Genomic DNA, 27,581 nt, shown 5'->3' with positions numbered 1-27,581 from the left:
TCTGCATAATTAATGAAACTATTCTTTGGTCAGCTTTGCTTCGTTGTGGATCCCCACCTGTAACTCCTAAGTCATATACACATGAGGCTGCTTCAGCTCCAGCTCATATGTTCTTGGAGTGGTATCTTTGGGCCTAAATATAATATTCATTTATCTCTACTAAATTCCATTCTGTTGGAATGGCCCATCCAGCTTAATGAGATCTTTCTGAATCTAATTCTGTCATCAAACATATGGAGTATGTGTGGCTAAAATAAGCAGTGTGACAGCCAGGACCTTCTGTGCTCATGTAAATAATTCTTTGGTTTACTCTTTAGTCACTCTTTGTTTCCAGAGTTCATTGCTCATGGGCCAAAGCTGCCCACTTTTTTTCCTTGAAGGCTTCTGAAGAATCTACCCAGAGAAGCTGTCCCTTTTCCACTGGTTAGGATGGTCCCTGTTGCTGTCTCTCTCGGCACCTGGTGGCTAGGCGACAGCAATCGGAGCTCTGACACTGTGTCCTTAGAGCATTTTATCTACCCATAGCTCCTGGTCACTGTTGTTCAGCATGTCACGTAGCTGTTGCTTGAGGTCTGGTTCCGCTTCAGCCCCCATGTGTTCTCAGCAGTGCTGTCAGATTGACTCGGAATCTCTTCTTTCTATTTACTGCTAAGAAGTTTCCTAGAGGACACTAGTTAAAATGCTTAAGAAGCACCATGTGACCTTCATGTCACCTCCATGTCTCCAGCTGCAAAGAAGGCATAACTCTTTGCCCTTTTGTTTGATTTGGGGTTTTGTGGGGTGTCGATGGTGCTGAACTCTGTTTGTCACGCTGCCAGAGAACGTGTCAGCACTGACTCAAGTTCAGGTTCATGTTCCGTGAACACGTTGGGTCATGAAGCAGAACTCAAGCAAACTTCCTAGTTGCCTTTCTTTGATGAGGCTCTGGTTGCTTGCAGGTCTCCCTGGCATTGCCCAGCGTGGGGACTCAGACTTCTCCTTGCCCCTTGGAGGTCCGTTACCAGCAGAGCAGTCATGGTGTCTGGAAAGTGGGCAGCCTTTGGGTAGCTAGTCACATAGCTAATCGAATGGCTGATCCCAAGGAGTTTTCATGACATTCGTAGCCTATTAACTTGAGAGGCTCTTTCAAAGGACTGGATTCATAGTTACACCAGTCTACAGATCTGTGTTTGTGCTTTTAAAAATGTGTAAAATAGATTGATCAAAACAGAAGCTAATGTGGAACTCTGCTTTACTCCAGCCACAATGGAGACAATATTTTTCAGACAGTTTTGCCCGTCCTGGCCTCATCATCATGGAAAAGGCCAAGGGGACTTTTAAAGACACGTGCGGATTTCTGTCGGCAGACAAACTTGTCAAGACCCCAGAATCCAACTCCAAGTGATATCACACGTCTTGGGTAAAAGTGACAGACCCAGAGTAGAGACCTTGATCTTATCCTCTGTTTTCTGTCTGGGCTATGCAACCATCATCAGATTCTTTGTATCATCAATCAAGGAAGAGGGAGTGGGTGAGATTAGGAAGTAGCTAGACTAGTCAGATGTTATAATAGTAGTGAACTGTCTGTCGGGACCGTGGCAACAACCGCCTTCCTCAGCTTGCCTTAGGAAGGTGATTCAGAGGAATTGAAGTACCAGGTAGATAGGTGATGTTTACTGCATCTTCCTGGTACCCTCATGGTTTGGAAGTTCTTCGTGATGTCTCTCTTTTATCTCCTTCTCTGTCATTTCCAATGCAGAGAGTTTGCTCCACCCTTTTGAAAGAAGCAACATCTTTGTGGCATGTGGATTTCAGGTGGCAATTGATCATGAACCTGTCATGTTTGTTTCATACAACACTTCCATGCTCATCTGGCTTGGAGCTGCTCGTTTAGGATGCTGTCAGCTGACTCATACGCTCTGGCCACACTCGTCCCAATAACTTCGGGATCACCTTGTTGAGAAAGGGTCTGCTGTGTGGATAAATTAGTCTCCACTAAATAATATTTTTGTATCCTGGGATCAAAGCATAATAACATACATTAATAGCTGAGTTTTAGAAGTGATCTCTATAACATTGCATGTAAGAAACATAAATCAGTGGAGGAATTCAGATATTTTCCAGTGTCTCTAAATCATACTTATATTTATTTAAGATACTTTATTTGGTAGCTAACGGATTAGGGTTGGGGCGATGTGAATTCTTTTCTGAAATTTTTTTAAAGTGGAGACAAAATAAATAGAACAGTCTGACTCTGATGTTTATATAGTTTAAATCAGTCATCAGCTGACTTCATAGCCCATGAGAAAGTAGTATATTAACGCTGAAATAGTCATCTTCATAGCACAAAAGTGTCACTTTTACTCTGAAATAGTTATCTTTTTAACACAAGATAAATTTTTACCTTTTTTTGGTCTGAAATAGGCAATTTTACCTTTTTGTCTGAAAAAGGAGCAGACTTTTTCAAAGTCTCCTCCACAAAGCTCCTTTGTGAATGACAAAAACATCCCCCTTTTAAACACCTTACTTCTTCTCAACCTCCGTTATTACCTCCAAAAATCAACGACCACAGCAAGTGAACAGCAGAGTCTTTATTGAGCAAGGTGGATGGATTCGTTTTGAATTTCTGTGGTTCCATTTTCTTTGTAGGAAAAACATCTGTTGAGATATTTTATTGAGTGTTTCCATTTAAAACTATATTTTAATTTTAAAAATCCTTGTAATATTCATTGGCCAAAATAGCATCGTTAGATGATAGAAGTGGTTAGAATAGAGCACAGTGTAATGACCACAGGGCCCTTTTTAATTGCCATCAGAACTACTTAAAAGAAGGACAGAGAGAGGAAACCTTTGGTATCTGGCACAGAAATTTAATTTAGAACAGAAAACTGAGTAAGTTTCATCACAATCTCATTTAGTTCCTTTTGTGATGCCTTAGCCTTTTGCACACTGACACACCAGATAGGTTTCAAAGATCCCTTTTATGCTTGCAAAATACAGTTTTTTACTCGGCTCTTACACCAAGCAAAGAGCATAAAGAATGATTTGAGACTGTGGACATTCCCTGCCTCAGTACTTCAGGCCAGTGTCAGGACCACACCATGGTCCCCTGGTCCAGACTCGTGATGCTGGGTGTTAACCATAAACATGACTGGCGATGCCGAAACGTTAGCTGAGGGAGTCCTGGGGAGGATAGAGGAAGCCTTCAGAAACTAGACAGTGAAGAAAAAAATGGACCATTGTGAGGAACAAAACATCTTTCAGAATCTGTGACAGTCCCTCACTTTAAGAGAACAGGGGAGCTTAAAAAAAAAAAAGGCGGCAGATGGGAAGTGTGGACAAGAAAATAGGTCATAGAAGAATTTATGAGCAACTTTCCTTGAAAATTGTAATAAGCAGGTAGTAAAACTCTAAGGAAAAGCAAGGGAATGAGAAGCACACCATTTGGGGTGGTGAGGGAGGGTTATGAGGTGAGGGGCACAGTGGACCCGAAAATGTGTTATAATTCTGTATCTGGAGCTGTTTGGGTACACAAATGTGTATTTTACTATTATTCTTTAAAACGTGCATATGCATTACGGACACATTTTTGTACGTATGATACATTTTGAAGTAAAACATTTAAGAAAACAGAACAAGGAGTGGTTAAGTACAAAGGAGCCCAACTGAAGATTTCTAACAGTGCCAAGAATACACGTGAGGATTTGGAAGTAATAATAACGACTTCACATCTTGACTTTGGATGAACCAGCCTCTGTTCAAGCACTGTTAAATGTAATAATTCATGTTGTTCACATGGGCTCTGTAATATGTTATTACCATGGCCATTTATACAGTGAGGGAAACTGAGACCACACAGTGTGACAGGGTGCAAATCCAGGCACGTTGGCTCCCAAGCCCAGGCTCTTGGCCTCTTTTCTGTAACACCTACATAGTAATAAAGAGCCTAAATAAAATTTGCATTGGCTGTTAGATAGCAAAGATCAAATTGTCTTTTTTAAAAATTTTATTGACATGTAGTTGATTTACAACGTTGTGATTAATTTCTCCTGTACAGCAAAGTGACTCAGTTAACAACCATATATTCTTTTCATATTCTCTTCCATTATGGTTTATCACAGGATGTTGAATCTAGTTCCCTGTGCTCTACAGTAGGACCTTGTCGCTTACCCATTCTATATGTAATAGTTGGCATCTGCTAATCCCAAACTCCCAATCCATCCCTCCCCCCACCCACCCTCCCGCTTGACAACCACAAGTCTGTTCTCTGCGTCTGTGAGTCTGTTTCTGTTTCGTAGGTATGGTTATTTGTGTCATATTTTAGACTCCACATATAAGTGATATATGGTATTTATCTTTCTGTTTCTGACTTCACTTAGTAAGATAATCTCTAGGTCCATCCATGTTGCTGCAAATGGCATTGTTTCATTCTTTTTATGGCTGAGTAATATTCTGTTGTATGTACTACATCTTCTTTATTCATCCATTGATGGACATTTAGGTTGTTTGCATGTCTTGGCTATTGTAAATAGTGCTGCTATGAACATTAGGGTGCATGTATCTTTTCGAATTAGTTTTGTCTGAGTATATGCCCAGGAGAGGGATTGCTGGATCATATGGTAGTTCTAGTTTTAGTTTTTTGAGGAACCTTCATACTGTTCTCCATAGTGGCTGTATCAATTTACATTCCCACCAACAATATGAGGGTTCTCTTTTCTCCACACCCTCTCCAACATTTATAATTTGTAAACTTTTAAACAATGGTTATTCTATAGCTGATTCACTTTGCTGTACAGCAGAAACTAATACATCATTATAAAGCAACTATACTCCAATAAAAATTAATTAAAAAAATTTTTAAATGATGGTCATTCTGACCGAAGTGAGGTGGTACCTCATTGTAGTTTTGGTTTGCATTTCTCTAATAATTAGTGACGGTGAGCAACTTTTTATCTGTATGTCTCAAATTGTCTTTTGGTTCGAAGCTACAGATGAAACAAATCAGCGGCAACATTGATTTGGGAGCAGTTGACCATATCCATCATTTAACTGGCAAATTGCTGAAAACCTGGTTGGCTACCAGTTGAGTTCTTTCCATCAGAAACTCAATGAATTAACATTTGTGCGTCATTTCCATACGAGGCCAGCCAGTGAACTCACTCCATTAAAGGAGAGAGTCACTGAGTGCAAAATACACTTTGAGGGATGGGGAGTGTGTTTTCTGTAGGGAAAGTATCTGACTAACCCAAAAACCACAGTTTTGAGAGAAGATATAAATTTTTTAATAGAGAGAAGCCATTGAAAAATTAATTTAGGACTTCCCTGGTGGCACAGTGGTTAAGAATCTGCCTGCCAGTGCAGGGGACCACGGGTTCGAGCCCTGGTCCGGGAAGATCCCTCATGCTGCGGAGCAACTAAGCCTGCGAGCCACAACTACTGAGCCTGCACTCTAGAGCCTGCGAGCCACAACTACTGAGCCCGCACACCTAGAGCCTCTGCTCCACAAAAAGAGAAGCCACCGCAATGAGAAACCCGCACACCTCAATGAATAGTAGCCCCTGCTCACCACAACTAGAGAAAAGCCCGTGCACAGCAATGAACACCCAATGCAGCCAAAAATAAATAAATTTTAAGAAAAAGAAAAAAATTAATTTAGATAATCAAAAGGCCTTTAAAAATACTCTCTACCAAGGTTACTAAAAAAAAAAGAAAACTGAGCTTTCATGGGATTAAAAGTGGAGGGAAGAAAAAGCAATGTTTTGAAGTAGGTAGAAAATGAACATATAGGAAACAAAAATAAAGGGTAAGCAGATATATTTCTGGATGATGATAGATAATCATTTAAATCCTCTAGGACTAGCCTAAGTATTAGCTGGGGGTCTGGTTAGTTACCATATTCATAGTATTCAAGTGTTTCACAAACTTGGCTGTAATATAAGAATTTCCCAGGGAGCTTGTTCAAAATGTAAATTCCTGGATCCTACCCTAGAAATTCTGAGTCAGTAAGTCTGGAGCTGGCCCAGTAATTGGTAATTTCAACAAAAGTTCTAGATGATCGTGCTGTGGATGGTTCCTGACCAGGCTCAAAAAAAAAAAAAAAAGCCCGTACTAAAAATGATGTGATTCTAGAAGACAAGGTGCAGAGTGGCATGTTTGCAGATAACTCCCAGCTCTTCTGAAGAACAGCGTGGTAAGGAAAAATCACAGGAAAATCTTCAAAGACTGAGTGGGCAGAAAAGAGAAACATTAGCATTACCGTAGGCAAGTGTAAGGTAATGCCAGTAGAGGAAAGCAACCCAATCTTGATTTAACACTGTACTTAGAACGTGGGAAACTCAGAGCTGTTTTATTCTGGAGATTATTCCAGAATGTAATTTAACATAGACATATTTGTAAAGGATGAAACCTCACATTTTTTAAATTTTAAAACATTTTTATTGACTTTATTTTGTCAGAGGTGTTTAAAGTTCACAGGAAAATTGAGGGGAAAGCACAGAGATTTACCATATAATCCCAGCACCTACACATTCAAAATGTACCCAGTTATCAACATCCCCCACCAGAGTGGAACATTTGTTACAGTTGGTAACCCTACATGAACACATCGTAATCCCATAAACCCAAAGTCCATAGTTTACATTACGGTTCCCTGTTGGTGTTATGACACCTCACATTAACAAGTGTATCAGTCAGATCCTACTGAGGAACAAACCACCCCAAAATTCAGTGACTTAAAACAATAATCATTTATTCTTGCTCCTATATCCAGCCTAGGCTACAACTGGCTGCACTGATCTTTATGTTGAAAGTTGGGTTCAGATCTGTTCAACAAATTAATCTTCCTTCAGCCACATGCTACCTTGGATGTGTCTTTTCGTGGGGAAGGGCGAGGCACACTGACCGAGTATATTTTTAGCCTCGGTTTGCCTCACGTCCACTGGCCAAAGCAAGTCACTTGGCCACCCAAAATCAAGGGGTAGGGAAGAATATTCCACCCACAGTGGGAGGGGAAGGGAAATGAATATTTTCTGAACAATAATCCAAAATCGCGCAGTGGAGGTATTATTCTTTAGTTTAAAATCAGGGGAAAAAATGCTATTATTGAGATCCTCACCGGTTCAAGGTCGAGTTACGAGGAAAACTCACCCAAATTAAAGATGTGCTGGCAGAAATGTGACAATAGGTGCAAGGGCTTTGAGAGGAACATAAGAAAGAATGATTAATTATTTTTAGGATCATCCAGGAAGGTTGTATTGAATAGGGTTTGTAGGATGGATGGGATCTTACACCATCAGAAACAAAGTCAATATGATCCAGGCTGGGATCCATGTATGTATATGTTCTAATGTTACATTTCTATATCTTAATGTTTATCGTACTTAAAAATCGCAACATATAAATATCACCCTAGTTTACTTTGCTAATGAGCGGTTGATAGAATGACTTGGAAAACCCTCTAAATTCTTGGAAATAAAGCAAGCACAGTAAAATTAAAAAGCTCCGTAGTTCAAAATCCAAGAATGCAATGATTATATTAAACATTTTCCAAATGTTAAAATAAACTAAATAATACAGAATCATTTGATAATCAGCATAGTTATTTTGGATTAAAAATTATTCAGTCTTATAAACAAACTGTGACAATTGATCACAATTAATGCAAATAAGTAAGATGCAGTATTATGTACTGATTCGCTCAGTCGTGCCTGTAAATGAGTGACACAATTACAGGAACAGTTTGCAAATGAGCTCCCAAACATAGATACCAATTACGATTATTCATTTATTTAGAATCAAAGAAGATGAGTTTCACAGATTTTTCCCTTTGAGAAAATAAATATTCATTTGGGCAATCTTCTTGAAATCTATGTATATACGTCCCTCTCCAAATAATTTAAAAACAAGTAAAGATAAAAATTAGAGTCCTATTAGTCTCTGTGGTTCTTTCTAGGAAAAGGCTGAAGAATTTAAAGAGAGGGACTCTACAAAAGCAGAACTCATTAATTTCTAGCAGAATTTCAATACGAGAGGAAGAAAGAGTTTAATAGTTCTGTCGTTCATATTCATGTCAGCACGACAGCTGAGTCATCATTTGAGGCTTGCCTAAAAGCCTACCCTTCCTCTAGTGTACTATCTCCAAAATCCTTTGAAAAATATTAATCGCATTAAGGCATGCTTATGTATAATTTAATACCCAATTAATCAAAAGTCTCATGTTCCTGGGCTTAAGATGAGATCTGTATGGTACCACATTTTCTAAAGTGTTTGGTCACTAACTTAAGAAAGGACTGGGTGCCAGAAAACTTTTTGATGTTTGAAACTTAAAACGTAATTTCTCAAAGAAATAACGTTGTGAGTAGCGGTTTAGTTTCAGAATAGTCCACAAGAATCAATTTATTGCGCACTATTGCCAAAATAATACTAATGTAATATTTCTATCCTCCTGTTAAAACTTATATGCCGTTAAGACCCCTATTCTCGTTTAAATTGTGTGGAGAATGTTGATATTTTGTTTTAGTGGGCAGTCCCCCTGGGAAGATTCAGGCTTTAAGCTCTGATGCACCTTCTGTGAGTTTTAGTTTCAACATCAGTTCTGTTTTCAGATCATTTGTGTGCTGGTTAGACCACTCCTGTGGTCTAAATTTATCGCACCCTACTGCCAAGATAATACTAATGTAATATTCCACTTGGAGGTGAGCCCAGGGGATCATAAAAAAACTTTATGAGGTTGATTTTTCAACCTTTTCCCTCTCTGTGCTCTCCCTAGAACTTTCCAGTTCCCTGGGTCTCCTCTTTTTACACATCCTGCCAGAAATCTGGGATTTTATCTCGCTCTGTTACATGTTCCTGCAACTCTACCTGGCACTGGAATCCATTCCAGTGAGGTAAGGGACAGTGGTGGCTCTTGCTGGTTCAGTCATTTGTTTATACCAGTATGGAATCATGGATATTCATTTTATACTTTGAGTTATAAGCCAATACTACTGTATTTTATCGTTTCAGCTTTGGTCATTAGTAACTCTTTCATGTGGCTCCTGTGTCCCTTTGACATACTCCATCATTGTGTTTTTGCCTGTGTTTTATTGAGTTGTGTGTCTTCTTATTATTGAGTTGTAGGAGTTCTTTATTCTGGTTATGAGTATATCGTATATATGTTTTGCAAATATTGTTTTCCCAGACTGTGGATTCTCTTTTTTTTCCCCTTGCTTACAGCTTTATGGAGATATAACTCAGACACCATACAATTCACTCATTAAAAGCGTTCAGTAATTTTTAGTATATTCACAGAGTTATACAACCATTATCACAGTCAATTTTTTTAACATTTCATCACCCCCAAAAGAAACCCTCTACCCTTTATCCCTTCATTTTTTACAATGTCTTGAAGAAGAAAGACTTTTCATTTTAACAGAGTCACATTTATTTTTCTCTCTTGTGGTTTGTGATTTTTGTGTATTATTTAAGAAATATTTGCCTAACCCAAGGTCATTAAGATTTTCACCTGTGTTCTCTTCTCGAAATTTTGTATTTTAGTGCTTATATTTAGGTCTAAGATCCATCTTGAGACAACTTAATTATGTGGTATGTGGCAAGGTTCAAGGTTCACCTACTTTCATACAGATATTCAATTGTTCTAGCACCATTTTTGAAAAGATTATCTTTTCCTTATTGAATTATGTTTTGACAAAATACCTTCATCAAAAGCAAATAAACAAAAAAAACCAAATTAACCATTTATATTCAAGTCTGTTTCTTAAACTTCATTAAAAATTTTTGTTAAAATTATTAAAATGCCTAGAAACATACAACCTACTAAGACTGAATCATGAAGAAATAAGTCTGAACAGACCAATTACTAGTAGGGAGATTGAATCTGTAATCAAAAATCTCCCAACAAAGAAAAGATGGCTTGACTTCTACCAAATATTAAAGAGGAATTAATACCAATCCTTCTCCAATTCTGAAAATTGAAGAGGGAGGCACACTTTCAAACTCATTTTATAAGGCAGCATTTCCCTAATACCAAAGCCAGACAAAGATACTACAAGAAAAGGAAATTACCAACCAGTACCCATGATAAGCAAGTCCTTGACAAAATATTAGCAAACCAAATTCAACAGTACATTAAAAGGATCAAATACCATGATCAACTGGGATTTATCCCTGGTTCAGCGTACACAGATCAATATATACAATATACCACATTGACAAATGAAGGATAAAAATAATATCATCTCAATAGATGTAGAAAAAAGCATTTGACAAAATTCAACATCCTTTTATGATAAAAAAGCTTTTAACAAATTGGGTATATAAGGACTGTACCTCAAGGTAATGAAGGCCATGTAGGACTAGCCCACTGCTAATATCATACTCCGTGGTAGAAAGCTGACCTTTTTTCCTCTAAGATCGGGAACAAGGTCACTTCTATTCAGTGTAGTACAGGAAGTCTTAGCCAAAGCAGTTAGGCAAGAAAAAGAAATATATTTCCAATTCTGGCATGCAAAACCTTGCCATCCTTATTGTAAGGATTCCCTGCTGAGTAGAGAGGAAAGAGGACAAGTTCTATCTACAAGCAGCTATATTCTACTCATAAATCTTTAACTGTTGCAAAAATAAAATACCACTCTAGGCCAGAGGTTTACCAAGTGTCCTGAATTAGGGAACAAAAGGCGAAAGTGGTAGGAGGTTGTGAGCTGTCACTAATGTATACGTGTTTATGTGAATTTGGTGTATGGATTTTTTCTGTGATAAGTTTGTAACTACAACTGCTTATCATTGACTTGTTTTGCCCAAGTTGTTGTTGTGGTTATTTATTCTCTTTATTTTATTATGCTTTGGCTACATGAGATTTAAAGAGTTGCTGAAGACAGTCAAGACTGCTAATAAGTCAGGAAATAAAATCATTAGACAAAAGCAAAAGACAGATGAATGTGAAATAAAAGTTTTGGGAAAGAGTTTTATGAGACCACATGGTTTTCTGTACTAACATTAATGCCTGTGGCCATATGTATCAATAACTCCTTTGCTGGCTGATTTGTAGACATAACTAAAGAGCAATGTACCTTTGCAGGTTTTTGGAAATCACTGACTACATGCACATCTATTTCTTGTACAGTTTTTGCATTTGGTGAGGTTACAGTTACAACTTCATTTCTATCACTACATTTAGAGAACTTAAGTGACAGATGTTCCTACTGTCTGACTTCCTTTGAGTTCTTCCTAAATTATTCATCAACTTGTTTAAATATGCTTTGTGATTTTTTTTTAGAAGTCTTATAGATACAAAAACAACTTTAGCATTTAAAGTGTATGCACCACCCAGCAATTCCACTACTGGGCATATACCCTGAGAAAACCATAGTTCAAAAAGAGTCATGTACCACAATGTTCATTGTAGCTCTATTTACAATAGCCAGGACATGGAAGCAACCTAAGTGTCCATCGACAGATGAATGGATAAAGAAGATGTGGCACGTATATACAATGGGATATTACTCAGCCATAAAAGGAAACGAAATTGAGTTATTTGTAGTGAGGTGGATGGACCTAGAGACTGTCATACAGAGTGAAGTAAGTCAGAGAGAGAAGAACAAATACCGTATGCTAACACATATATATAGAATCTGAAAAAAAAAAAAAGGTTCTGAAGAACCTAAGGGCAGGACAGGAATAAAGATGCAGACGTAGAGAATGGACTTGAGGACGTGGGAACGGGGAAGGGTAAGCTGTGACAAAGTGAGAGAGTGGCATGGACATATATACACTACCAGATGTAAAATAGATAGCTAGTGGGAAGCAGCCGCATAGCACAGGGAGATCAGCTTGGTGCTTTGTGTCTACCTAGAGGGGTAGGATAGGGAGGGTGGGAGGGAGACACAAGAGGGAGGGGATATGGGGATATAAGTATACATATAGCTGATTCACTTTGTTATAAAGCAGAAACTAGCACACCATTGTAAAGCAATTATGCTCCAATAAAGATGTTAAAAATAAATAAATGAATAAAATAAAATGTATGCACCAGACCCTGACCTTTTGAGGTAATATCGGCATATCTCAGAGATATTGCAGGTTCGGTTCCAGACCCTGCAATGAAGCAAATATCACAATAAAGCGAGTCATAGGATTTTTTTGGTTTGCCAGTGTGTATAAAAGTTATATTTACACTATTCAGTAGTCTGTTTAGTTTGTGATAGCATTATTTCTAAAAAAAAAAAACCAAACCAGTATATACCTTAATTTAAAAATACTTTCTTGCTAGGACTTCCCTGGTGGTGTAGTGGTTGAGAGTCCGCCTGCTGATGCAGGGGACACAGGTTCGTGCCCCGGTCCGGGAAGATCCCACATGCCACGCAGCGGCTGGGCCCGTGAGCCATGGCCACTGAGCCTGCATGTCCGGAGCCTGTGCTCCGCAATGGGAGAGGCCACAGCAGTGAGAGGCCCGCGTACCGCAAAAAAAAAAAAAAAAAAAAAAAAAAGATAAATCCTGTTGGGGCACAAACCACTTCCACTAAGGTGGCACTATGATGGATTCGTCTGCAGGGACTGTTGCATTTGCCCATTCAAGCTGGAGGTCAGTTAGGTTTTCTCTGAGTCTGAAATCAAAAGTTGTTCTAGGGCTTCCCTGGTGGCGCAGTGGTTGAGAGTCCGCCTGCCGATGCAGGGGACACGGGTTCGTGCCCCGGTCCGGGAAGATCCCACATGCCGCGGAGCGGCTGGGCCCGTGAACCATGGCCACTGAGCCTGCGCGTCCGGAGCCTGTGCTCCGCACTGGGAGAGGCCACAACAGTGAGAGGACTGCGTACTGCAAAAAAAAAAATACTTTCTTGCTAAAGAATACTAATCATCATCTGAGCCTTTAGCAAGTTGTAATATTTGCAATGGTAACATCAAAGATCACTGATCAACATAACAAATATAATAAAGAAAATGTTTGAAATACTGTGAGAATTACCCAAATATGACACAGAGACACGAAGTGCGCAAATGCTGTTGGAAAAATGGGGTCCATAAAAAAATGGTGTCCATTTGCTCGACTCTGGGTTGCTACAAACCTCCAATTTGTAAAAGACCACGCTATCGGTGAAGCTCAGTAAAGAGAAGTGCAGTAAAACGAGGTATGCCTATACTGATTTTTACATATGAATTAACACTGCTATCCAGTCATCAAGAATTGGGCTCCCACTATGTCCCCAAGATACTGTGTGAAACTATTAAGTGGAATGAAACTCATTTTTTAATTCATTTGAAGCCCCAAGGATTCTGTTATAAATTTATAATTCTCTAGGCCTTTATAAATTTTGTAATTTTTACCAACCATTGGAATTGGCTTGTGAGATGAATTATGAACTATAATCTAACCAATGGATTTCAGGCTGCTTTTCCATCTCACAGGTTGAACTATTTATCACAAACCCTTTGCTTGATTTGATCGACACACATCTCTGCAGTGCTGGTCAACCACTGTATTCTGTGCAACTGGCGTGTCCTTGGGCAGGTGCCGGAAAGCTTTCTCTAACTAAAACTCCGCTTCTCTGATGGAGATAAAGTCAGTTCTCTGGTGGTGGTTGCTTTGGGTTATGTAGTAGGACATATCGTCTATTACTGACAGTGTAAATGATGGTTTTGTAGAAGTCACTTTACAAGTTAGGTTGAAATTTAAGTCTCTGACTTATTGTGGGGGGCAGGTTAGGTTTTGCTGATGTTAATCTTCTAACTCCTTTCTCAAGAACGTCACTGGCAGTATTCGCTCAGGGTCCTCCATTTGCTCCTGGTTTCCCCAGCTCTGTGACTGTCATTCTGCTGCCTCTGGACGAATTTTCCTGTAGACCACTATCTCTTTTCCTTAGAGTTCAAAAGGCACTTCTGCAGGAATCTCTTCTTGATGAGACAAGGGAGCTAGCTCTACCCTAAACATACACTGGTCATTTCTTAAGCTTGAAAAGTCAGTTCAGGTTGCTCTACACCAACATCTGAATACTGACGTATTGCATGGAATGGTAGTTGAGAACGCAGACTTGGCCTCCCAAGTTGGCTTTGAACTAGGCTAGCCATATGACGTTGAGGAAGTTTTCTTTTTCAAAATGTGGTAAAACGGTATCCACTTTGTAAAATTGTTGATGATTGGATTATATGATGACCGTAAAGCACTCAGCACAGTGCCTGGAAAGTTAAGATACTCAGTGAAGTTGGCAATTACTACTGAGACTGTGAGATCCATATGGATAGACCAATCGACCTGAAACAAGATGTGTTCGTCAAGTTATACGTAGTCACCTCCACGTCCCTTTTTCTGGAACAGCTGCCTTTAATCTTCCTCACTACATTATCTGCTGTTTCAGAAAGGGTGAAACGCATATTATTATTCTAGGTATAATTCAAGAAGCTGTAAACACCAAGGAATTCAACAGAAGAAAAGAAACCTGTTTTAGAAACCATTGGATTGAAGTAGAAAATGCAGGCAGGGTGATTTTTTTTTTTTTCCTGTAACCTGCTGTAGGGCCATATGGTTGCTGAATGTGTTAAGATTCCTGAGTATTTTGAACTTGACATGTTATTTTTTTAATGATTTCAAACATCATTTCTTTCAGGGCCTTTTCCCAGTGTTGCCGTCATATTGAACAGATGGCGCGGTGGCATGTACATTTGCATTCTGCAATCCTGCCACGTTATTTGCAAATTTTCTTAGCACAAACCTGTGATTCTTTCTCTACCTTTTCAGTATGGCTGCAATGAAATGGTAAATAGATTCTTCCCCAGAGCATCGAGGATATGGTGGAAATTGGGATCGCGTATTGCTTCTTCTTTTTAATTTTATGTGATTATATTTTGGGGGTTTTATACTACTGTTACTAGTACATCCTGTCATTTCAAACTGGCCCTTTCATTCAGAGAACTACAAGTCCTCATTATACCTTTATGATATGAGTAAAAATGGGGTGGTGTTAGTGCTGAGAGGAACCTTAATGATTACATGTCACCTTTTCACGTCACCCTGTTGACTTTTCTAGTTGCTACCTGAAACTGTCCTGTTTGTTTTTTGTCTGGTTTTGCCCAAGGATGGAATAAGCTCCGTGAGAGCTTGGACCCTGTCTGTTTCGTTGGTTCCCAATGATCACCTGTGAACGAATGAATGAGTGAATGAAGTCATTAATAAGGGACCTTCTAGGCAATATGCAGTATGATTCCAACTCTGTGATATTCTAGAAAAAGAAAACTATGGAGATAGTAAAAAGATCAGTGGTTCATGTTGAGGGGTGAATAGGCAGAGTACAGAGTATTTTTTAGGGCAATGAAAATACTCTATGTGATATTATAATTATGAATATATGTCATTATACATTTGTCCAAACCCATAGAACGTACAACACCAAGTGTGAACCGTAAGGTAAACTATCGACTCAGGGTGATTATGGTGGGTCAATGTAGGTTCATACTTGGTAAAAAATGTACCATTCTAGTGAATGATATTGATAATGGTGGAAGCTATCCATGTATGGGGTAAGGGGGTATATGGGAAATCTTTTTACCTTTCTCTCAATTTTATTTTACACCTAAAATTGCTCTAAAAAATAAGGCCTTAAATAAAAACAAATAATAATAATAAAATAAAGGACCTTCTAGGTACTAGAATTCTTTCGCCAGCAGAATATGGGTTCCCTGAACATAATTGCTTTTCTCATCTTTTTACCTTTATTTTACTCACGTCTGTTTGCAAAAGGGTTTGTCCAGGAGTGATGTCTTCGTAGCCTTCCTTGTTTTTTATGATTTTTTTTAAAAAATAATAAATGACTTTTTAATAAGAATGACTGTGTGGATATAAATAGTCCCTCAAGAGACTTTTTTTTTTTTTTTTTTTTACTTGGAGGGCATAGTGAGATTAGTGCCAACATCTAGACATCTGTCTTCCTGCTTCACAGATTGAAAAGACACAGGATGCAGGAGAGGCTGTACTGATCAGAGCTGGTTCCTTTTAAAGGCATGTGATGATGAAAAGTAAGCCCCCCAATATCTCTATTAAGGTCGTTTGATTTTTCTCTTTTTAAATGAGGTCTGGTGGGAATTCCCTGGCGGTCCAGCGGTTAGGACTCGGTACTTTCACTGCCGGGGCCCAGGTTCAATCCCTGGTCGGGGAACTAAGGTCTTGCACGCTGTGCGGCGCAGCCAAAAAAATAAAAATTTAAAAAATCTAAATGAGGTCTGCTAGGGCACCTGCGCAGCTCAGAGGGGGTTCATGCAGCGAGCCGCACTGTCTGACCACCGGCTTGCTATGCACGGGGATCTGGGTTTGCCCTGATCATTGCTGTGCCCTGCCCATGACGTGCACTAAATGTCTCCGTGACTTCAGGCTAGGAACCTGTCTAAGATTTGTTCAGTCTGAGCCTTGCACATAGAACAAATAGAAGAAACATTTAATATTGACAGCTACACAGTGCTGGGTCTAGAAAAGGGCCGTCAGCTCTAATTATTGCCAGGTGTTGGCGGGTTCTTTGTCAGTAGAGTAACAGATTCTGTCTGTCAGCTCAGAGGTACAGTGAGAGGTGAAGAGACACTTTGATGGCTTCAACCATGTGTCTATAAAGTGTTTTTGGCTTCACCAAGTAGATCTTTATAGATATTAAAGTGTCTGTGAAAAGGGGCAGGAGCTTCATCTCTGCTGAATGAAAACTTTGTTTTATCTAAAGCCAGAATTACAAAAGTGAGGGTCTTTGTACCCTGGGTTTCTGTTTCCCACTTCTGAGCCTAGATTTTGCCACTGGAAGCCTCCAACTGTGCTCAGAGTAGAAGATAAAGTTCTGTAGGAGGTCAGCTCCAGCCCCAATGCAGGAAATAACCTACATGGGAAAAGAACTTGAAAAAGAATAGATATATGTATACGTGTAACTGAGTCATTTTGCTGTACACCTGAAACTAACACAATATTGTAAATCAACTATACTCCAATATAAAGTAAAAGTTAAAAAAAAATTTTTTTTCCTGGCCTTCACAATACGCACAGTATTTTTTTGTGGAACATTTATGCAGGTAAGATTTGGGAACCAAGAAGAGAATATAAAAGTCAGCTGCTAGATGTGAGTCTTTACCAAAAACGGTAGGATTCGTTATGTCCAGTGAAGGTATATGGATTCGTTATACTTCCTTTCTCGCTTTGGAAAACAATCTCACCTGTCTTAGCATGAAGCTTTATTTATTTATGTATTTTCTAAGGCAGGGCTTTGCATTATAGGGTTAAGTGTATAATAAATGCTACCTAAGTGTAGTATTTTCCTCAGTAATGAGTTTAACCCTTTGTTTGCTGCAACCTGTAACCATGTAACCTTCCTCTCTGTGAAGATGAATACTAATTATCATTATAAACAGTTCTTCTCATTATGTTCCTATGTATGGCATCTTTTTTTTTTTTTTTGCGGTATGCGGGCCTCTCACCGCTGTAGCCTCTCCCGTTGCGGAGCACAGGCTCCGGATGCGCAGGCTCAGCGGCCATGGCTCACGGGCCCAGCCGCTCCGCGGCATGTGGGATCTTCCCGGACCGGGGCACGAACCCGTGTCCCCTGCATCGGCAGGCGGGCTCTCAACCACTGCGCCACCAGGGAAGTCCTGGATGGCATCTTTTGTAGCTTGCTAATTATAAGCATGCAGAACTCAAGTGCTTAAAGTTAAATAATGTCAACAGGGTTGTAATAGATTTTCATGTTGAATACTTTTATTGATTAATTGTTCGTTAAAATCTCTACCCAATTAATCTACTTAATTTATTGGATACTGTAATAATTCTTATTCCATACTCATAGATTAGTACTTTAAAAATATTCTTTTTGTTCTCGTTGTGGGCTTTCTTCACAAATCACTCATATAGACTTACAGTACTATAACTAAACTAGAAGATACAGAAATTTACCGTGCATTAAAAAAAAAATAAAAAAAAAAAAAACAAGGTCCTACTGTATAGCACAGGAAACTGTATTCAATATCCTGTGATAAACCATAATGGAAAAGAATATGAAAAAGAATATATATATGTGTGTGTGTGTGTGTGTGTGTGTGTGTATAACCGAATCACTTTGCTGTACAGCAGAAATTAACACATTATAAATCAACTATACTTCAATAAAATTTTTTTAAAGTGAAAAAAAATTTACCTTGCAACATTTTATTAATTGAAAATTGGTTGGCAATGCCCAAAATTATAGTCTTAAAGTTAGCAAGAATCTCACACTTAGTAGTGTGAGTTAATAAGTAACTACCACTCAGAGAGTCACTTATTTTCTGATTGAACATGTAGTTAATCATACCCATTCTCTGTTTGAATGGTTCTTCGAAAAAGAACTTTCAGAACGCTAAAATGACTCCTGTGCTTGACCCCATTGGTCCAAACTCCAGTGTCTGGAGTGACCCAGAATTACTTTAAACCCTTTTCCATGACAATGGTCTTGAAATATGGCAGATGTCCAGTGTGGCCCATTCCACTCTTCTCCTTCCCATGACACTGTATCTCCACTTTCTTCAGCTCTTCCTCAAGTGCTCTGATGCTTCATCAGTCTTGTCATCCTTTTCTAGACTCCAGGAGCTTTCAGCTCAGCAACAAAGGGAAACGCTAAACACACAAGTATTACTAAGAGTAATGAGGTTCTCATAGTGGAAGGAAAAAGTGCTGCAGGTATAATGATAGAGAGGGAGCTTGGGGAGGGTGCTAACCCAGCCCAGGCCTTAAACTCTCTGTTGGTTGCAGAGGTAGCATGCCCATGAGATGAACGGATTTCACACATAATGCTCCATCCCACACTCCCAGTCCCCTTGCTCTGTTCGAGTTTCTCCCCTTAACATTTTACCTTCTAGGATACTGTATGATTTATTTGATTATCATTTAACTGCCTCCTTTCGGTAGAATCTAAACTCCACAAGGGCAGGAATTTTTGTCTGTTATATTCAGTTGTGAATCCCTAGCATCTAGAATATGCTGGGCACATAGTAAGCTCAATAAGTACTTATTGAACAATACTTACCCTTAGATATAACTATTCAGAGTTAGCTACCCGTCCATCTAACCATATTAACAACAAATTCATACATTTCCAGGTCACCTACTGGGAGATCTTATAAGTCCTTGACAGATACCTTACAGAAATCCAGATACATTATGTTTAAGACCAGAGGAGGGACTTCCCTGTTGGTCCAGTGGTTAAGACTTCATGGCAGGGGCTGGGGGTTTGTTCCCTCATCAGGGAACTAAGATCCTGCATGCCATGCAGTGTGGCCAAAAAAAAGAAAAGACCAGAGGAAATTGGAGACAGAACATCATCTGATCATCTGGTCTTCGGGAACTCATGCTGGACCCTAGTAATCACTGCTTTCTTTTCTAAGTACTAAAATATTCTCTGTGTAACTCGAAAATAAAATCACTGTGCCTATTTACTGATCAGCTGTCATGTGGAAGGCACCCTCCTGAACGCTTCTTACACATTGCCTCATTTCGTCCTCACAGTTATTAGGTACTATCATTATCCTGTTTTATGGATGAGAAAGATGATGTCTAGAGAAGTTAGGTAACTTCTCCTGGGGGACACATATGACAAAAGCAGAACTGGATTTTCAAAAGTCCATGTCTCTGGATACTGCACCGTACAGCCTCTGGCGTGACTGTTGGAACCTTGGGCAAACCTAAGTCTGTAGTTTGGGGATCCTGCCTGAGGAAGAGCTAGAGCTTTAGCCTTTTCCTGATGTAATTTCCTTCAGTGCTCTTAGTGCATTTTTTTTTTCTGGGGCTGCCACGTAAAGTAACATAAAATGCTTTTAGCATTCTCTTAGTGTTTCCACCTCACCAGGGTGTGAGACCCTCTTATCTGTCTACTCCTCACTTTGAGGATGGTTCTTGGTGTGAAGTCAGAAGCACGGTAGAAGTCGAGTCATGCCTTCTTCTGTCATCGCTCATGTTGTACCATTTCTCACCCCACCATCTACCCCAGTGGTCACCAACCTTTACTTTTTTTTTTTAATTCATTAATTTATTTTTGGCTGTGTTGGGTCTTCGTTGCTGCGTGCAGGCTTTCTCTAGTTGTGGCGAGTTGGGGCTACTCTTCATTGCAGTGTGTGGGCTTCTCATTGTGGTGGCTTCTCTTGTTGCGGAGCACGGGCTTCAGTAGTTGTGGCACGTGGACTCAGTAATTGTGGCTTGTGGGCTCTACAGTGCAGGCTCAGTAGTTGCGTCACACGGGCTTAGTTGCTCCGCGGCATGTGGGATCTTCCCGGACCTGGTCCTGAACCCATGTCCCCTGCATTGGTAGGCGGATTCTTAACCACTGTGCCACCAGGGAAGCCCTCCAACTCCTTTGTACTGGGAAGGTCTTACACATGGTGCTAGGTGGCATTGAAGAGGGGATGCCTGCTTTCTGTGCAGATGGCATCTTGCCATAATAATTGCAGCCTAGTTAAAATGGGATGTTTATTATTAAACTTTTTGCTTTGTAAAGATTTTGTTTTTCTCCCTTTGGCTTATAACGGCAAGGGGTTTTGTGATCTAGTGAGGGAATGAAGACATAGAGAGGTTGTCTTCTCGTTGGGCCCCTCAGAGGCCTTGGAGTAGGGATAGAAAGCAGCTCAGCCCCCTCTGTAGTAGGGACACAGGAGCTGACATGTCTCTTCTCTTCCTGGGTGGCCCAGCAAGAGTTACCAGAGGATGGCTTTGTCTGGTGATGTTTTACATGGAAATCCAAGGGTCAGCCAACACTCCCAGGGGCCTTCTGAGACCTACCCTGATAGAGGAAAGGAAACATGTGTGGATTCATATCCCTGTTCGGCCCCAAGTACCCTGGTTCCACAGGCCAATGGGCTCACTCTGCTTTACACCACGACACACATACAGGTTTTGAAACAACTGAGCATTTTATGGCAATGGGAGGTAGAAGATAAAATCCATTATGACAGCTTTCCTCCCAATAGACGGCAAAGGTCCTCCAAGACTAACAGTAAAGCGACACCAGCAGACTCAAGAAGGAGAATGCTGTAAATGTGCACACATTAAAAGAAGGAAAAAAGAAGAAAATCTCTAAGTACGGCGTTGTAGATAGATTTATTTTAAAATATGAAACTTCGAGTATTAAAAACTCACCAGCCGGGCTTCCCTGGTGGCGCAGTGGTTGGGGGTCCGCCTGCCGATGCGGGGGACGTGGGTTCGTGCCCCGGTCCGGGAAGATCCCACATGCCACGGAGCGGCTGGGCCCGTGAGCCATGGCCGCTGGGCCTGCGCGTCCGGAGCCTGTGCTCCGCAACGGGAGAGGCCACAACAGTGAGAGGCCCGCGTACCGCAAAAACAAAAACAAACAAACAAAAAAACCTCACCAGCCAATCAAAATGTGTACCAATTTCTCATGTTTTCCCATGCTACCTGCTCCCACCTCTCAGGTGATCCTTCTGCCCTGCACCCTAGCTGATTTCAGCTGGATTTCCTTATTCAGCATGTATTTATAGCATATCTCCTACTAGAGCATACATAGAAACAGTTGATGTCAGGCATACACAGAATGAACTATATTCTGGGGGCCAGACGACCTGAGACCTTTTTGAAAAGGTGAAATGATAATGGGGAGAAAGACTCATGAAGGACATAACATATTAAGGGTTACTTGTGAATTGCTGCTTTCTTTCTTTTAGCAAAATAAAAATAATAGAATGTGCCAAATAGAATATTGTGCAATATGTAGCCCCACTTTTGCCATTTCCAATAGTCATTTCCAATATGGCTAAAAGAGAACTGATTTTCTGTCTTACTGTGGGACATAAATTAGAGCAGCCCTAAGTACCTTTAATTGGTTAATTTCTTCAGGCCCATTGGATTACTCTCTCCATCTTGCAAGTTTTTGTGTTCAGAACTTCATGATTAGAAAAGAAAACCATGTTCTGACTATAAATAATAATCAAATGTGTTTTTCTTGTACATTTCGCTCCATCATTTAAGGGGGAAAAAAAGGATATACTCTAGGGATGCCCTATCAGTAAGCCTTCTGCTACCTACAAATAACATGTTATGTGTTGTTAGATTAGGTTGACCCTTGAACAGTCAAAACTCCACATACTGCCATCTCTGCGTCAAAAACAAATGAATTGATAAATGACTCACCCGAGGGCAGGGAACAGTTTGGATAGAATCAAGACTCAGATCCTAGTTCTTTTGATTCACATATGCTGACCTCTAATTGAACACAAACTTTCCCCCATACTTCGTTAACTTAAAGGTCTGTAAAATGAAAATACAGGTACTATATTTGTTGGAGAAAACGGACATGTAAGTGGTCCAAACCCTTGTTATTCAGAGGTCAGCGATACGTACGTGGGCTGCAGGATGAGATTCAGGAAATTTTTAAAAAGGAAATGGTACATTTTAGAAGTCTCCCCGAAGTCTGCCCGACATGTGAGGGTTAAGTAACTTCAGCATTGTCACTCTTGCCTGAGCCTGTGTCAAAAGCAATGACCGCAGTTTCAGATGAGAGAATACAGAATAAAGAACACAGGAATCTTGAAGTGTTCTTGTCAATTTCAGACTACAAGTGGGATGTGCATGTTTGTTGTTCCTGTTATGTGGATTCTGTGCCCAGCTTTTTTTTTTTTGTGGTAAGTGGGCCTCTCACTGTTGTGGCCTCTCCCGTTGTGAAGCACAGGCTCCGGACGCACAGGCTCAGTGGCCATGGCTCATGGGCCTAGCCGCTCCATGGCTCACAGGCCTAGCTGCTCCATGGCATGTGGGATCTTCCCGGACCGGGGCACGAACCCGTGTCCCCTGCATTTGCAGGCGGACTCTTAACCACTGCGCCACCAGGGAAGCCCTGTACCCAGCTTTGACAGGACAGTGTGGAAGATGGCCCTGGTATACAGCACGGGGTACTCTATTGAGACATGACCCCCTGGAAAAGCACTCAATATCAATTAGTGCTCAGGATGTAAAAACACTGTCTCTGGTTTTAATCTCTTTATGCCATCAATAGATGTTTCACAAGGTCAGTGCATTGACAGACCACTTAACTTTCTGAAAACCAAGTGTACTTTTAACTAGAAGCTCTGATTGAGATCACTAATTTTCATTCTAAAAATAATAACATGATTAAATGATCTTGTCCTATGGCTAGGAATCTGACAAAAAATCGATTAGTAGCTCTTTAACAATATTGCCTGTTGATAGAAGGCTAATACCTGTTCCCTAATTTACAAATACCAATGTGCAGATTAGGGAAGCCAAATGATTTTCTAATGGTTTCTGTGTTAATGGGTATGTGCTTAACTTCAGTGGAGTAAATAAATGTTGATATTTTAAGAATTTGTTTTTAAGATAACTCTGGTAATTTATTTTGATAAAGCAAAGACATTTGTTCGACCAGCCATATTCAAGTGTAAGACTTTAATTTTTTTAAATAGTCTTTTAATTTTTTTTTAGTATATTGGCCATTTACTATTCATTCAACAAACATCTTCAAGCGCTTACTATATTGTACCAGTACTCCGCTAGGAAGTGGTCATAAATGAGAAATACCATATCCACTGTAAAATCTACTAATACAAGTAAATGATACTCATTAACATTTTTCTCATTTTTTTCTTTTCATTTCAGTATGGTATTTATTACTAGAGTAAAATCATAAAGTTAATGTGAAGGGGAGTGGGGAGAAACTGCTTAATGGGTACAGTGTTTTACTTTGGGATGATGGAAGTGTTTTGGAACTAGATAGAGGTGATTATGACTCACAACACTGTGAATGTACTAAATGCCACTAAACTGTACACTTTAAAAATGGTTGGTTTTCTGTTGCATGACATTCACCTCAATTTTTTTAAATATACTTTGCAGTTTTTTCCTCTTGATACATTTATTTGACTTTGTATTCTATATTAGAGTTGGAAGGTATTTGAGAAGCCTGGCTCTGTCCCTTTCAGGCATTGTTTGGTATCTTTCACTAGAATTCTGAAGATTTTTCTTATAGGTCTTAAACATGTCTTGTTAATGTTATTCCTCATTTATTTTTCTTGATATTGTGGGTGGGATTTTTTTCGTATTTTTAAAGTGTTTATTGCTGCTGCACAGAAGAGCTATTGAGCTTTGACTGTTCATAGCCAACCACTTTTTAAATCTCCCTTTTTAATAACAGTAACAGTGGAGTCTTTTGGATTTTTCTAGGTATATGATCAAAAAAATCTGCTGAGATCAAAAAAACACTGAGATGATCACAGTTTTACGTAATTTCCCTAGTGATACAATACTTCAAAGAGGCCCTAATATTAAATATTAAACGATTTTTGCATTCCTGGGACAAATCCCACTAAGTTCCCACTAATTCTTATAACATTTTATTGAATCATATTTACTAATAATCTTTTGAGGATTTTACATTTATTTTCATAAGGAGATTGATTTAGTCTCTCATGTGAGGTTTTTATATTAATTTAATAAAATAAATCATATAGCTTCCCATTACCTTCTACTCTGGAAGAGAAAATATGTGGGAATTAGTTCTTCCTTGAAAGTTTGAAATACTTCACTGTAAAACTATTTGGCTTAAATCCTTATTTGAAGATAATTTTTAATTTAATCTGCATTCGCAGATTATAGGCCTAATTTCATTTTTCTTTATGTCTTATGTCAGTTTTTTCCAGAAAGTTGCCAAGTTCATCAAAATTTTTCATTTATTAATATTGTGTTCTATATTAATGTTAACCTCAGTACTTTCTTATGATTATAAGTGGTTTCATATATCAAATTATTTTATGTTTATTTGCGCTTTCTTTTTTTCTTTTTTTTGCCGTACGCGGGCCTCTCACTGCTGTGGCCTCTCCCGTTGCACAGCACAGGCTCCAGATGCACAGACTCAGTGGCCATGGCTCACGGGCCCAGCCGCTCGGAGGCATGTGGGATCTTCCCGGACCGGGGCACGAACCCGTGTCCCCTGCATCGGCAGGCGGACTCTCAACCACTGCGCCACCAGGGAAGCCCGAGCTTTCTTTTTATTGAACAGATTTTTAAGTGACTTTCCATTATAGTTTTGGGTAATATGTTTTATTTTTGTTTCTAAGAAATTATATTTTGGCTTTATAAATTCTGACTTTTTGCTTTATAAATATTTCATTGGTTTTCTCTCTTTGTTATTTTCTTTTTCTGCTATGCCTCTTTGATTTTAAATTTTCAATTGCTTAGCACATTGGTTTTTTTAAAAAAAATAATGAAAGTTTTTAGTGTATGAATTTACCTCTAAGAATATCTTTGGGAGCATCCCATAATTTTGTTTTGCAGTATTTTTATATTATTTTCCTGTAAATATGAAGTTATTTATAGTTGATTTTTATAGTGATTTTTTTTTATTCCAAGAGTTCTAGGAGATTTTAATGTCTACCCTGTTTTAATTCATAGCTTAAGTGTTTTGATAACTTGTAGCTAAAGAGTCTGGGCTATAAAACAACTGCTTTTTGGAATTTTTTGAAGCTCTTTTATAGCTCAGTATATAACCACTTCAGTAGCTATTTCATGTGTGCTTGAAAACTTGGGGTTTCCTCATAATAGTCTAAGTTCATGATATCTTTCGGTTTGTCCTTATTTAATTTTATTTTCAAGTTCTCTATCTCTCTTATATAGTTGGGATCTTGTTTTGGTATCCTTTGTCTCTTAGGAAAAATAGGGCTGGGCTAAAGATGTCAAACCGTAATAATTCTATTTTTTTCCTTTTTCTTAGCATACCTTATTTTGATGCTCTATTAATGCCCTATTTTTTCCTCATTCTGTGTTGTACTCTCCAATTCATTTTTTTTTTTTTTTGCTATGAACTGTTCTTTAGTTGAAAATAATATCACCACTATTTGCTGTCATTATGTTTGCATTCTTATGATATACTTTTTTTTTTTTTTTTTGTGGTATGCGTGCCTCTCACTGTTGTGGCCTCTCCCGTTGCGGAGCACAGGCTCCAGACGCGCAGGCTCAGCGGCCATGGCTCACGGGCCCAGCCGCTCCGCGGCATGTGGGATCCTCCTGGACCGGGGCACGAACCTGCATCCCCTGCATCGGCAGGCGGACTCTCAACCACTGCGCCACCAGGGAAGCCCTATGATATACTTTTATACACCTTTCCTTTTTTATTATTCTTTTTTTTTTTTTCTCAGTGTATAAACGTCTAAGCGGTGGTGACAGTAATTCTGAGGGATAAAACTGGATGTGAGCAGCAGAGCAACAGGTGAACCAATTGGCTGAGCACACTGGGGAGGTCAGGAGTGGGGACCCAGGAGGGATGAGACCCGTCTCCGGCTCTGGCGATCAGGAGCAGAGTGTAGCCTCCAAAGGGGAAGTGGGGACTTCCCTGGCGGTCCAGGGGTTAAGACTCTGCACTTCCAATGCAGGGGGCACTGGTTCAATCCCTGGTTGGGGAACTAAGATCCCACATGCCGGTGACTGTGGTGCAAAAAACAACAACAACAACAAAAAAGCCATGCAGGCATGATCATTCCTAAAAAAAATAGCACTTGTAAAAAAAAAAATTGAAGAAAGAAAGAAAAGAAAAGAAAAGAAGGGGGAAGAGTTAGGTGGGCATAAGACTTGCTGAGGAGAGAACTGGCTGACACGCTCCTGACCTCAGGTGACCCTGGCCTCAGGTGAGGCTGGTGCCACAGTCAGTGGATGGAGCTTCACATAGACTTGCGATAATCCCTGGATTCAAGCTTAGATCCTCGCCCAGTGCTTTGGTGGCACTGATGGGACACCTAATTTCTTTGTACCTCAATTTTTCTCTATATCAAAAATAGTAAGACTTATTTAAAAATATTTCTGTAGAAGTATTCAAGAGTGTGTGTGTGATAAACAATGTCTAAATGTTTGAGGACCTTTCGAGTGCTTGCAGACAGACAAGGGTACTGTGACTTTAAAACAGTATTATTTTAGCGTGAAGGTTCCGCCTTCAATGTGTCTGATGAAGAGTTAAACTATTTTTGAAAACAGGATATGTGCAGCTTCATCTCCTCCATAGTGAAATGACATTTCCCACTGATTGGATCGAGCCTTTTCTCCTTAAGCTTGGCTGGCTTCTTCCAGCGCTGTGTGCGTGGCATGGTAATTAGGGGCTTAGGTTCTCAGTGGCAGGATGCTCCTGGCTATTTCTTGAGCTGTACTTACCCACAGCTCCGTTCCTCACACTGCGCTGGCAGAGCGTGTGGTGTGTATTTTTAAGCGGTAAGATTTGAGGAAATCAGTTCCATGGAAAAAGGAACGTGATCGACAAGGCTTGTAGAGAAGGAGAATCAGCTGGGGTTGCTCGCTTTTAATTGAAGTCTAGTTGGAGGTTCAATGAGGTGAGGCTGTTATGACAGATTTCAAAATGTAATGATAGGAAGAGGGGGTGGGTTCATCAGAGTCGGAGTAAATACAGAGCAACAGCTCAGCAACCCAGCGTGAAGCAACAGCTATGAACCGTCACAAAATGCAGAGTAATTAAAATTGGCGTTGCACAGCCCTCCTCAGTGGGTACCTTTCCAAGGAAAGCAGTGACTTTATTGTGGAAAAATATAAACACAAATTTGGAGATGTAAATTACATGCATGTTTTAATCCTGTTCATAAACACTGCAAGTTTTTAAAATGTA

General features: G+C 39.7%; 1 protein-coding gene across 2 annotated transcripts in view; it reads left to right on the top strand.

Annotated features, from left to right (window-relative positions):
• The window catches only part of AFF3 (ALF transcription elongation factor 3), a 558,275-nt gene that overhangs the window by 233,347 nt on the left and 297,347 nt on the right, over positions 1–27,581 (top strand). The window lies entirely within an intron of this gene.

The sequence above is a fragment of the Grampus griseus genome, assembly GCF_964374135.1.
Source record: "Grampus griseus genome assembly, chromosome: 15".
In the NCBI taxonomy this organism is placed as follows: Eukaryota; Metazoa; Chordata; class Mammalia; order Artiodactyla; family Delphinidae; genus Grampus; species Grampus griseus.
This window is presented reverse-complemented; position numbering and strand designations above follow the sequence as displayed.